Source organism: Rhincodon typus, chromosome 21 (assembly GCF_021869965.1).
Source record: "Rhincodon typus isolate 14 chromosome 21, sRhiTyp1.1, whole genome shotgun sequence".
NCBI classification, from domain to species: domain Eukaryota; kingdom Metazoa; phylum Chordata; class Chondrichthyes; order Orectolobiformes; family Rhincodontidae; genus Rhincodon; species Rhincodon typus.
The window spans coordinates 42,964,598-42,977,150 of NC_063352.1; positions in this window are offsets into that span (position 1 = coordinate 42,964,598).

Genomic DNA, 12,553 nt, shown 5'->3' on the forward strand with positions numbered 1-12,553 from the left:
CACTGGTATTGGTTTGGAGTCTCATCTTGTACAGCTCCAAGGAGCTAGACTTCTGCCTTTCTGCTATCTTGATTATAAGGGAGCCCAGTGTTGTCTGGGTATGTGCCCAATGACCTGATACTTGTGTTGTCCCTCCTGGAGAGAAGCATCTTGGGATCCCCACAATTCTACAAACAGTGGGTGAGATTATGGTCACACTAGTTAAATTGTGCCTTATGATTAACTTGTTCATTTCGCAAATCTCACTCAGCCATGATTGCTATCCTCATTAACTTCATTGGCTTCTTGTATTGGATTTAAAATAATGGTCTTCACATCTCGCCATGACCTCAAACATGCAATCTTGATCATTTATTCTGCTCTAAATACCCTCCCTACACTACCCCACCTTCTCTCCTTCTGACTTTAGCCATAGGAACTTTGCCATTTAAAAGCAGGATACTGCAGATGGTGGAAATCTGAAACAAACACAAGGTGCTGGAGAGAGACTCAGCAGGTCTGGTAGCATCTGTTTTGTGTCCAATATGAAACTACTACTCTTCAGAACTGTAAGCTGTTGATAAGGGCAAGAAGAACAAGTGGAACAGAGTCATACAGTATGGAAACAGACAGTTCGGTCTAACCTGTCGACGCTGACCATACTCCCAAACTAAACTAGTCCCACCTGCCTGTCCTTGGTGGATCTCTCCAAATCTTTCCCATTTATGTACTTATTTGAATATCTTTTCAATGTTGTAAGTGTACCTGCATATACCACCTTCTCTGGCAGTTTATTCCACTCTGCAAAAATGTTGTTCTTCATGTCCTTTTCAAATCTTTCTCCTCTCACCTTAAAAAATGCCCCCTACTTTTGAGCCCCTGCACCCACAACAGAAAAGACCATTGTTATTCATCTTATCCGCGCCCCTCATAATTCTGTAAATCTCAATAAGGTCACCCCTCAACCTCCTACACTCCAGTGAAGAAAGTCCCAGCCTTTCTCAAAACTTCCATTCTCAGCTACATCCTTTCTGAACCCTCTCCAGTTTAATAATATCCTTCTTATCTCTGTTCTTACCTCTGTAAAAAATATTACTCTTTCAACACTAGCAGGTGCGGGGCAGAAATGTTAGCTAGGGAACGAGATGCTGGAAAGTCAGGGTGATTCTATGGGCAGAGCAAACACATTCCACAATGTGGTCACCCAGACTTTTTGTCGTAATCTCTGTAATTCTCACTCTAAATCTCTGTTTCCAATCACTTTGAGGATTTTCAATCAAAGCTTTCAATGTGCTCTCCTGGTTCTCTTGTGGCTCAGCATTTATTCATTTTATCCGTTTTGGTTTTGTCTCCCTCAATTCTGCAGTGAGGGTATATAAATGCAAGATGATCTTTATGAAATCTTAAGGGTTGCATGATTACACAGGACTGGAACTATCTATCTTCCAATTTTGTAACTTACTTGAAAGTTTGCATTAATCCACTAGATGGCGCCAGTTATTTTAAAAACTTGATTATTAAATGTATAGGTTTCCCACTATGATCCACTCAGTGCTCTTTAGAAGCATTGCATGAGTTATTTCCACAGCAAGAATAGTTTGGGGGATAATTTGGAACCAGTGCAATTTATTGTTTCAGTTAATGTGCCATGTAGTCAATGCTCCCCTATGACAGACGGGCCCCTCCTGACCCAACTGTGTCTGGTCGATTTTGCTCTCAAAAGACCGAAACCCTTCTCTCCTTTCCATCCCTTTGTTTATGTGCATGTTATATCTCTATTTCCCCTTTGTCACCCATTAGCACTTCATATCTGGGCACCCTCACCCTATAGGAAGGATACTATTAAACTGGAGAGGGTTCAGAAATGATTTACTGGGGTGTTGCCGAGAATGGGGGGTTTGAGATATAAATTGCAAAGGCTGGGACTTTCTTTACTGGAGCATAAGAGGTTGAGGGGTGACCTTATTGAGGTTTATAAAATTATGAGGGGCATAGATAAGGTGAAACCACAATCAGGAACTGGAGGTTACAGAACTGCATTAACCTTCCCAACAGGGTGGAGAGACTCTAAATCACAGCTAAATCTGTTTAATCAGAGTAATTTCTACCACTATAATGTTCAAATGTTTTTTTCTCTGCCAGTGACCTTCTGGGCTATTGGCTAGTTATTAAGGGCACTTCAGGCCTTTTCCCTTGTGAATGGAGGAGTTCAAAACTAGGGGACACTTTTTTAAAGGTGAGACCTCTGTTAAGAGGTCATCTTGAGGTAAACAGGATCCGTGTGTTAGACAAGCTGTCGAAGCTACTCTAACTGTCTGTGGAGAAAGGAGTGTGACAGCTTCTTTGAGTAAGTTACAGTCTAACCACTTTGTGTTAAACACACTGTTAATTCACCACTCTGCAGCTCAAATGCTGCATTCAGTTTTGTTCACTTTCAATTCCACAAGCAACTGAACTTGCAGCTGTAGTACTGTGTGCCGTTCTGGTCACCTCACTGCAGAAAGGACACGATAGCGATAGAGGGGATACAGAGGACTTTCACCAGGATGTTGCCTAGGATGGAGAAATTGAACTATAAGGAAAGACGGGATAGGCTTGGATTGTTTTCTCTAGAGCAGAGAAGACGGAAGGGGAACATGATTGAGCTGTATAAGATTTTGAGGGGTATGGACAAGGTGAATAGAGAGCAGCTGTACCCCTTAGTTAAGGGGTTAGTCACAAGAGGATTTTAGGATAGGGGGACAGGAGATTCAGAAGGGATTTGGCAAAAAGCCTTTTCACTCAGAGGATGGTGGGAATCTGGAATGCACTGCCTGGGAAGGTAGTGAAGACTGAAAACCTTACAACCTTTAACAAATATTCAAATGAGTATTTCATATTTCACAAGATTCAAGGATATGAGACAAGTGCAAGAAATTGGGATTAGCGCACTTTTTGTGGTAGTTATGTTGGTACAGATTCAATGGGCTGAAGGGCCTTTGCTGCGCTGTATGAACCTATAAAGGTTAATGAAACAAAATCAGCATTCTTTTGAATAAAATGAAAGTGATTCGCATTTATAAGTTGATTAAAATATATATCATCAGGTATAAATCCATCTGGTCTCTGGGTCAGGAACAGAATCTTCCAGATAACATTATCTCCAATGATGCTATCAGATCCTTGTCATCTCCCGACATTTGGACAATCAAAAATCCTCAATGGTTATGTAGGACTTTCTGTTTTGAGGCAGCTATGAAATGTGAAACAGGTAGGGAGACAGAGAAGTATCTGTTGGGAGGTAGGGGTAGGGGAAGGTGTGCTACTTGAACTTCTCCTGTGGTCCATGTGGCAATTATGAGCCACATTAGGTCTCTGGAGTGAAACAATGTTTTACCTGTACAAATTGTAATGGGAAATCTCACAGCCAACATGTGCCTAATGGGGAGACCTCTGTCAATATCAGTTGAGATTCTTATCCTGAAGTGCCCTTAATACTTAGACAATAGCCCAAAAGGCCACTAGCAGGCAAAAAAAAAAGTTTGAACATTACAGTGGCAGAAATTATCCTGACTAAACAGAGTTAGTTGTGATTTGGAGTCACTCCACCCTGTTTGGAAGGTTAATTCAGTTCTTTGACCTCCAGTTCCTGATTGTGGTAGACCTTGTTTGTAAAAGTGCCAACAGTTTAATGAGCTTTGTACATATTGAGGGTGGGTTGATGCTTAAGCTGTTCCTCAGTGTTTCTGGTATGATTCTTTTCAAGGCGTCCACTATAGATGTGCTGCAATTATTTAACTTTTTCACTGTGATTGCCAAAAATGCTTGTAGAATGCAACAGGTAAATATTTTAACATAATGGATAAAATCATTATGAATGGTTGCATGTAGGGTATGATTCTTAAAATTGCAATAGTTAATTATTTCTCACTTTGGATTGATGTGCTAAGTTAATTATGTAAACAAATGAATTACTTTGCGTTTGGAATAGCACCTGGTGGATATAAACATGAAATACACACTAACAAAACCAATAGGAAATTCTTGATGCAAAGAGAAGCAAGAATATGGAATTCCTTATCTCATACAAATGTAGTTGAGGCTATAAGCATTTAAGGGGAAGCTTGGTACATACACAAGGGAAAAAGGAATCGAATGTTATGTTTGAAGAATGAGGTGATGAGAGGTAGGAGGAAGTTTGTATGAAGCACAGATACCAGCATGGATGAATTTAGCTGAATGTTCCGTCTCTATGCTTTTAGACTCTATGGAATGGACTGTGAAATGAAAGGGTTGGCATTGGGTAAAAGTTAAAATGCTATCTGATTCTGTAGTGTAAAGGGTTAATATGAACAAATAAACAAGAGAGTTTACATCCCTGTTGGCAAGTGATGACTGTAAAGACCTACGAAGGAGATGATGGCATTGTTGATGTCACTGAACTTGTAATACAGAGACCAAGACTAATGATCTTGAAACATGGGTTCAAATCGCACAACAGCAAATGGTGGTATTTGAATTAAACTATTAATTCCAGATTTCTTTAATTAAATTGCAACTGGAAGCATTATTGACTGTCATAAAAAGCTGTTTGGTTACTAATGTTCTTTAGGGAAGGAAATCTGCTGATCTTACTTGTCCTGACCAACATGTGCTGCCAGACTTGCAGCAATGCTGTTGACTCTAAACTGCTCTCGGGAATGGTCCAGCAAGCCACTAAGTTCAATGGCAATTAGATATGGGCAATAAATGGTGACCAATGCAGCACCCATATCCCATGAATGAACAAATAAAAATGACTTTCAAGCAACCTAATGGTAGAAGTGAGGCCCTGAGCTGTTTTACTATGTTCAAATAAGAAAGTAATGTTTGACCCAACATCAAAAGGCTCCGATATTTATCACCTCATCTCCAAGACTTAACCATTATATCAACTTGTCCATTTCTGGATTTAGTAGGGATGTGTTTGAGTGTGTGCGAGTAACTTGTTCAGCAACAGTGTTGTGGTCATTAGTTAAACAAAACTATTCACAACATTAATTAAATTCAACATCATTTGTTAAGCAAACATTTGAATTTAACACCTGTTAAATTTAAGGAATTCACTAGAAATTAAGAAATTTAAGAAAGGTTTTAGAAATTCACCAGCCACAAGGTGAGTTTCGGTTGCAGGTGTCTATATCTCTGATCCCCGGGTTCTTACAATTGCCTCGAACAGACATTTCTAGAGAATTCTGGTCACCAAATTTGTGGAGACATTTGGGAGTACCCCAGCTATAAGCAGCATGGGAGTCACATGGCTGTTATAAAAAGGAGGACAATGTGCTGATCCAATCGCATTATGTTCTGTCGATGAGAAAATAATGGAGGGATCTGTGATACCTGTGTGAGGGGACTGACCAACAGGTTCGACTTCATAATGAAGTCAAGCCAGCATGTGTATCCGAGAGTTTTATAACTGTCAAAATAACCTGCGCACTTCTGGCCTCTCCTTCAGATCGAGGGGGGACAAAAAACAGAAGTTGCTCCTTCATAGTTACCGGCCTCGCAATGTTAACTCTGGTCCCTTCCCACAGATGCTGCCAGACCCGCTGAGTTTATCCAGCACTTTCCGTTCTTTGTTTCAGATCTCTAGCATCTGCAGTTGGCTATTGCTATTTAACTCCAGGGTCTTGTCTCAATTTTACAACCTCTCAGACAGAATCTTATATCCTCTCACAGGGTGACCTTGGTGACAAAGGGATATTTAATTGGGGAAAGCCAATGGTGAGAACCCCTCTCTCCCACCCTCCGATTTCAGGGAGCTAATGGCCTTGTGGATTTATCACGGGACTATTAATCCAGAGACCCCATCTAATGTTCTGGGGACCCGAAATCAAATCCACCACAACAGACAGTGGAATTTTAATTCAACATAAAAGTCTGGAATCAAGAATCTGCTGATAACTATGAAGCTATTGCCGATTGTCAGAAAAACCCAGAAATCTGGCATCCTTACCTGGTCTGACCTATATGTGACTCCAGCCCCACTGCAATGTGGCTGACTCTCTGAGCAATTAGGGATGGCTAGTAAATGCTGTTCTGGCAACATGTGATGCTGAAACTGGATTTGCTGTGAGGAATGAGGTTCTGGAATGTGTTTAGTGAGACAGATGGGGTGGGGTTTACAGCTCAGAATCCTCTACAGGGTAGAAGCAGGCCATCTGGCCCATTGAGTCTCTACTGACTCTCTAGAGAGCATCCCAGCCAGACCCTCCCTATCCCCTTTACCTTGCATTTACCATGGTTAATCTACCTAACCTATAAATCCCTGGACACTATAGGTAACTTAGCATGGCCAATCCACCTAACCTGCACATCTTTGGGTTGTGGGAAGAAATCAGAACACCTGGAGGAAACTAACACAGATAATTGCCTGAGGGTAGAATTGAACCTGGGTCCTTAGTGCTGTGAGGTAGCAGTGCTAACCACTCAGCCACCATGCTAGGTATATCAGAATCAGTCATTACTATTTCTACACATTATCAGAGCATGGCATCATCCTCCTAATGCCACCTCCGCTATCTTCAACCATTTCTCCTTGGTGACTGTCACAGGTTTCTACTCTCATTGCTGGGAATTAATTTCCCTCTCCTGCTCCTGACTACACCCAGTGGTAGTTGCAGGGAAGCATCATAAATTATGGCGATGGCTTTTCCCTTTGTGTTCTATCCTAAACATATGCCTCCTCCAAATACCATTTCTGCACTGGCCCTTCAAATAATAGGCATCAGATTACACCAAGTGGGTGCAAATGAATGCAGTGCACAACACGCAGATACGATACCCAGAATGAACAATCTGATGATTGACTCAGGGAATGCCGACCTATTGAATTAACATCAGGGCTTATATCTCAATTGTAAGCCCACTATGTTTCCTGAGAATCGTATCCAGGGAATCACCAATCTCAATGTTCATCTGCATTCTAGGGTATCCTCCGATTTCTTCCTTAAACACACATCCCTAAGCATGCACTGGAATTTTACACCTCTGACACACTTACACAAACTCTATGATGATAGTAATGTGACCACCATTAATAGCTTCCAAAAACCACCACATGCTCTAGACCGATAATAATATACAGCAAATATCCCATTGTGCAACACAGTACTGACAATAATAATTTTACCGCAGCATCAAAAGATAACTTACCGAAATCTGTACTTAACTTACATTAAATAGCAAAGAAAGCCACAGCTACAAGCTTTTTATTATCTGCTAAAAGCAGAAATTGGTTCAACAAGATGATTAGGATTGACTGAGAAAGATGGATTATTATTTCAGATGGGACTCTGTCTTTACTGATCAGACTGTGAATAACTGACTATTCATTTATAGCGGTGTGTGTTTTCATGAGGTTATGCTTTATAGCTTGGGGCTGGGTCTCTCATTCACACATTTCCCTAGAGCAATATAGCATTATTAATCATTATGATGGATTACCATAATTTGTGTACATTTCAGTCAAACACGGCAACACTGACATCGGAGTTTTACATTTTTATTTGCTCAGCACATTATCAAATAAGGTGATTCATTAACAGCAATTAGTTTGTTTGAAGGGATGGGCTGGGAATAGAGGCTGTTCACTGACGCCACACACAGCTTTAGATCATTAAAAAGTGATTCTGTGATATCCTCATTCACGGGCCCCATGATCACACCAAGTGTTGTAGGTAAATCATTAATACCTCACATATGGTGCATCTGCTAGTCTTCTCTGGTCCAGGTAGGCTAGTAAAGCTAGCTGCTAATCTGAAATGTTAATAAATCAGAGGAACTCCCACCGGAGAAAGCTTATGTCTCAGTAACTGATGCATTTAACACTTTGTGGACAGAATTTTAACTCACACCTGAGAGCTTGTTTCATACACAGTTATGAAATATGAAGAAACCTTCGAAGATGAGAATGAGAAATAAAATGTTTAGTCCATCATTTCTCATTTAAATCATTCACCAGGATCACAGCCCTTATTCATAATCATTGAGATATTGTTCTTTTCCATAAAACCTTTGAACTGCCTCTTATTGCAGTTACTCTCTGGTTAGTGCAGACCATCATATAATTGTACACAAAACACTACATACGTGATATAGAGCAATTAAAAATAATTTGCAGATGATCCAGAAGACAAATTGATTAGTGACAGAGAAGTGCACTTGGTATATATGAGTGGGAAAGTTTTTTTTTAATTATCTATCTGTTGTTAGGACAGCAATGAAGCACAGCACAGCAACATTCCTGACAATTAATTTTGAATTACACAATGATTCGCCCGACATTCAACCAAACATGATATTAATGAGCTGTAGTATCATTGAAATCAATGGGACTCGGGAGGCAAATTCTCTGCTGGTTGCAATCATACCTGGCACATAGGAAGATGGTTGTGGTTGTTAGAGGTCAGTCATCTCAGCTCCAGGACATCTCTGCAGGAGTTCCTCAGACTGGTATCCTAGGCCAAACCATGTTCAGATACTTCATCAGTGACCCTCCCTCCATCAGGAGGTCAGAAGTGGGATTGTTTACCAATGACTGAACAATGTTCAGCTCCATTCGCTACTCCTCAGCTACTGAAACCGTTCGTGTCCAAATGCAGCAAGACTTGAACAATATTCATATAAATGCGATGTAACATTTGCATAAATGCAAGTGCTCGGCAATGATCATCTCAAACGATTAAGAACCTAACATCACCCCTTGACTTTCAATGGCACCACTATAGCTGAATCTCCACCATCAAAATCTTTGAGATCGTCATTAATGAAAATACTTAATTGGGCCAGCCACATGAACACTGTGGCTGCAAAAGAAGTTTGCAGGCTGGGAATTCTGTAGAAGGTAGGTCACTTCCTGACTGTCTCAGCCTGTCCACTATCTACAACTTCCAAGTCAGGGTCATGATGAAATATTCTCGACTTGTCTGGCTGAGTGCACAGCACAAGGATTTTTGGCAGCATTCAGGATAATTACCCACTGTCTACTGGTGAAGGTTTATTTTCTAATTTAGCCAATGGAAAAGTCTTCAGTAAGATTGATTGGGGGAAAAGGTGAGATCGTAATAATGTTTCTGGGCTAGTGATCAAGAGACCCAGAGTACTATTAGGAAATGGGTTCCATTGCGGATCAACTGACTAGACAGTGTAACTTAATGTACTTTCCTCCCAGTCATTAATAATATTAACATAAAGAATAGAATCAGGAGTCCATTCAGCCCTTTGAGCCATCTTTGCCATTCAATATGATCATGACTAATCATCTATCTCACTGACCCTGCCTTCCCTCCACATCCCTTCATGCTTTTAATATCTAAAAAAGTGAATCTCTTTCTTGAACATACTTAGTGACCCTTGGCCTCCTGTGGCAGCTAATTCTGCTGGTTGACTACTGTCTAAGTGAAGAAACGTTTCCTCATCTCCGTCTTAAATGGCCTACCCTGTATCCTGTTACTATGACTCCTGATTCTAAACTCGCCAACCAAGGAAAGCATCCTCCCTGTGTCTAGCCTGTCCAGCACTGTTAGAATTTTATACATTTCAATCAGATCTCCCTCTCATCCTTCTAAACTCTAGTGACTACACACTCAGTTGAACCAATCTTTCCTCAGATGACAGTCATGCCGTACCCAGCCTCAGGAAACTCTGTTGCATTCCCTCTAATGGCAACCATATCCTTCCTTAGGCAAGGAGACCAGAACTGCACACAATACTCCAAGTGTGGTCTCACCAAGGCTCTGTATAACTGCAGTAAGACATCCATACTACTGAACTCAAATCCTCTTGCAATGAAGACCAACATTCTATTTGTCTTCCTAATTGTTTGCCTGTTTACTTTCAGTGACTGGTCTGCAAGGACACCCAGATCTCTTTGTATATCCACACTTCCCAATATATCACTGTCTAAATGGATGCCTTTCTGATTTTCACATTGAAGTGTAGAACCTCTTGAGAAGGTAGAAAAAGGAGGAAAAAACATCTTACAGCCAAATTCAGGAACAATTCTGGCAACTACTTTTCAAGTTTCATACAAGGATTTAGGAAACATTGTGGGCCATGCACTTCACTAAGCAAACTTAACACACAGACTCTAAATTTAGTTAAAGAACGTGCTACCAATAGTCTTTAACAACCTCAGCAGCATTGAGCAGCCACAATACAAATTGTTCTGCTGCAATGGCCATTGTCTCACTCTCGATGTATTACTTCTGGAGTCCCCAAAGATCGAACTTCTGCCCCATCCTCCGTGCTGCTCCTTACCAAAATGCTACTGGTTTGATTCTAGGGGACAGCACTCAGAAGGAAAAGTCTTTCAAACTGATTCTTTGCCTCTGTATATTTTGTCCACATTCTCTGGTCATATCAAACTCGAGAAAACGTTTCCTAAAAACATTTCTCCTTTTCAACTCGGTAAAACTGTGGGAAGGTTCAGATATTGTCTGAAATAGTTAAACCAGATGCATTTTAAAGGCCAAAAAGGACATTTAGAATGTTAATAAAGTATCTTTCCCTGATGCGATTCCTTTTCGCAAAAGCAAAGTGATTGTAGGTGCTGGAAATCTGAAATGAATGGAGAAAACACTGGAAATACTCAACAACTCTGGCAACTTTTGTGGGGAGAGAAACTGATTTAACATTTCAGTTCGGGGCCTTTAATCAGAACTGGAATTGTTATAATATTTGAGCCAAGCAAATGTTGTTGGGGGAGGATGGGGAAATTAGTTGGAAGAAGAGTAAAGGGGAAGGTCTCGGATCCGTAAAGAGCAACAGAGATGAAATTACAACATATTTCACGGTTCAATGCCAAAGGGGCGTAACAAATGAGAAAAAAAAGTCTGGAAATGGCATGAGTGGAAGAATCCTAAATAAACTATCGTCTAAAAACACAGTAAAGGAAATGACAGAGAGAGAAAAAACAAACCAGCAAACAAAAAGCAAACGAAGCAGAGGTTAGGATTTAAAGTTAGTGAACTCAATGCTGAGTCTAGAGACTGTAAAGTGCTTCTGAGATAGTTTTTATTTAAAAGCAGTTTGTTTTTGAACCAATCAAAAGACAGTTTATATTAGACTTCTATTGTATAATGTGACAGGATTAATTAATAACCTCTGAGTAAAGACACCACTAGGTAGCAGGCACCACAATATTTTTGAATTCGACATCCATTTCAGAAGGGTTCTATGGAGTCCCCAAGTTACACAAGCCAGGGACCCCCTCAGACCCATTGTTTCACTACCAGGTACGCCAACATACAGGCTGGCCAAAGAACTACAACAGAAACTGAAACACTTAGTTAACAACACTACCACTCCATCCACTCCTCCAAAGAATTCCTCATCATCAAGGACATCTGAACAGAAGAGGTCGAGATAATGGTATCCTTTGACGTAACAGCACTATTTACATCCATAAACATCGACCTAGCCAAAGAGACAATTGTCACACTTCTGGATGCACCAGGAAGGCAGGCACCCCACAACACCAACAGCATCTACACAGACAGCACCCTGAAACTGCTAGATCTGTGCCTCACAGCCCACTTCACCTTCAACGGTCATATATTTAAACAAATCAACGGAACACCAATGGGATCCCCAATATCAGGACTGATAGCAGAAGCAGTAATGCAAAGATTAGAATGAACAGTGCTCCCCATTATCCAACCCAAACTCTGGGCCCACTATGTAGATGATACCTTCGTGATTATTAAATGCACAAGACTAGAAGAAACCCACCGACACATAAACTACACCCTCACTGGAATAAAATTCACAAAAGAAGAAGGGAACAACAATCGACTACCCTTCCTGGACATAATGGTAGAACGTAAGAACAATGGGGAACTCCAGACTAGTGTATATAGACAGACAACACATACGGACCAGACACTTAATTACACCAGCAACTGCCCCAACACCAATAAATGGACCTGTATCAGAACACTATTTAAATGAGCCACAACACACTGCACCAATCTGGAATTGCACAAAGCAGAACAGGAGCACTTATACAGAGTTTTTAAAAGGAATGGATACTAAAAACCACAATCTGACGTTACCTCTCCGACAGACCACAACAAGAAGACACAACACAGCCAGACACACTAGTCACCCTACTGCACATCAGAGACATATCAGAGATGACCACAAGACTACTCAGACCCTAGGTACCAGGGTAGCCCACAAACCAACAACTACCCTGCGACAGCTACTAACGAACATAAAGGATCCCATACTCACAACCAATAAAACTAACATAATATAGAAAATATCATGTAAGGACTGTGAGAAACATTACATTGGCCAAACTGGAAGAAAACTGGTAATAAGGATACATACTCATTTATACATACTCTCTGTTTTCTTCCAGCCAGCCACTCTTCTGTCCATGCTAATATTTTATCCCCTACAACACCAGGAATTTTTTTATTCTGCAATACCCCTATGGCACCTTATCAAATGCCTTCTGACAATCCAAGTATAGGATATCTATAAGTTCTCTGTTCTTACCTCTGTAAAAATATTACTCTTTCAAACAACTCCAATAAACTGTTTA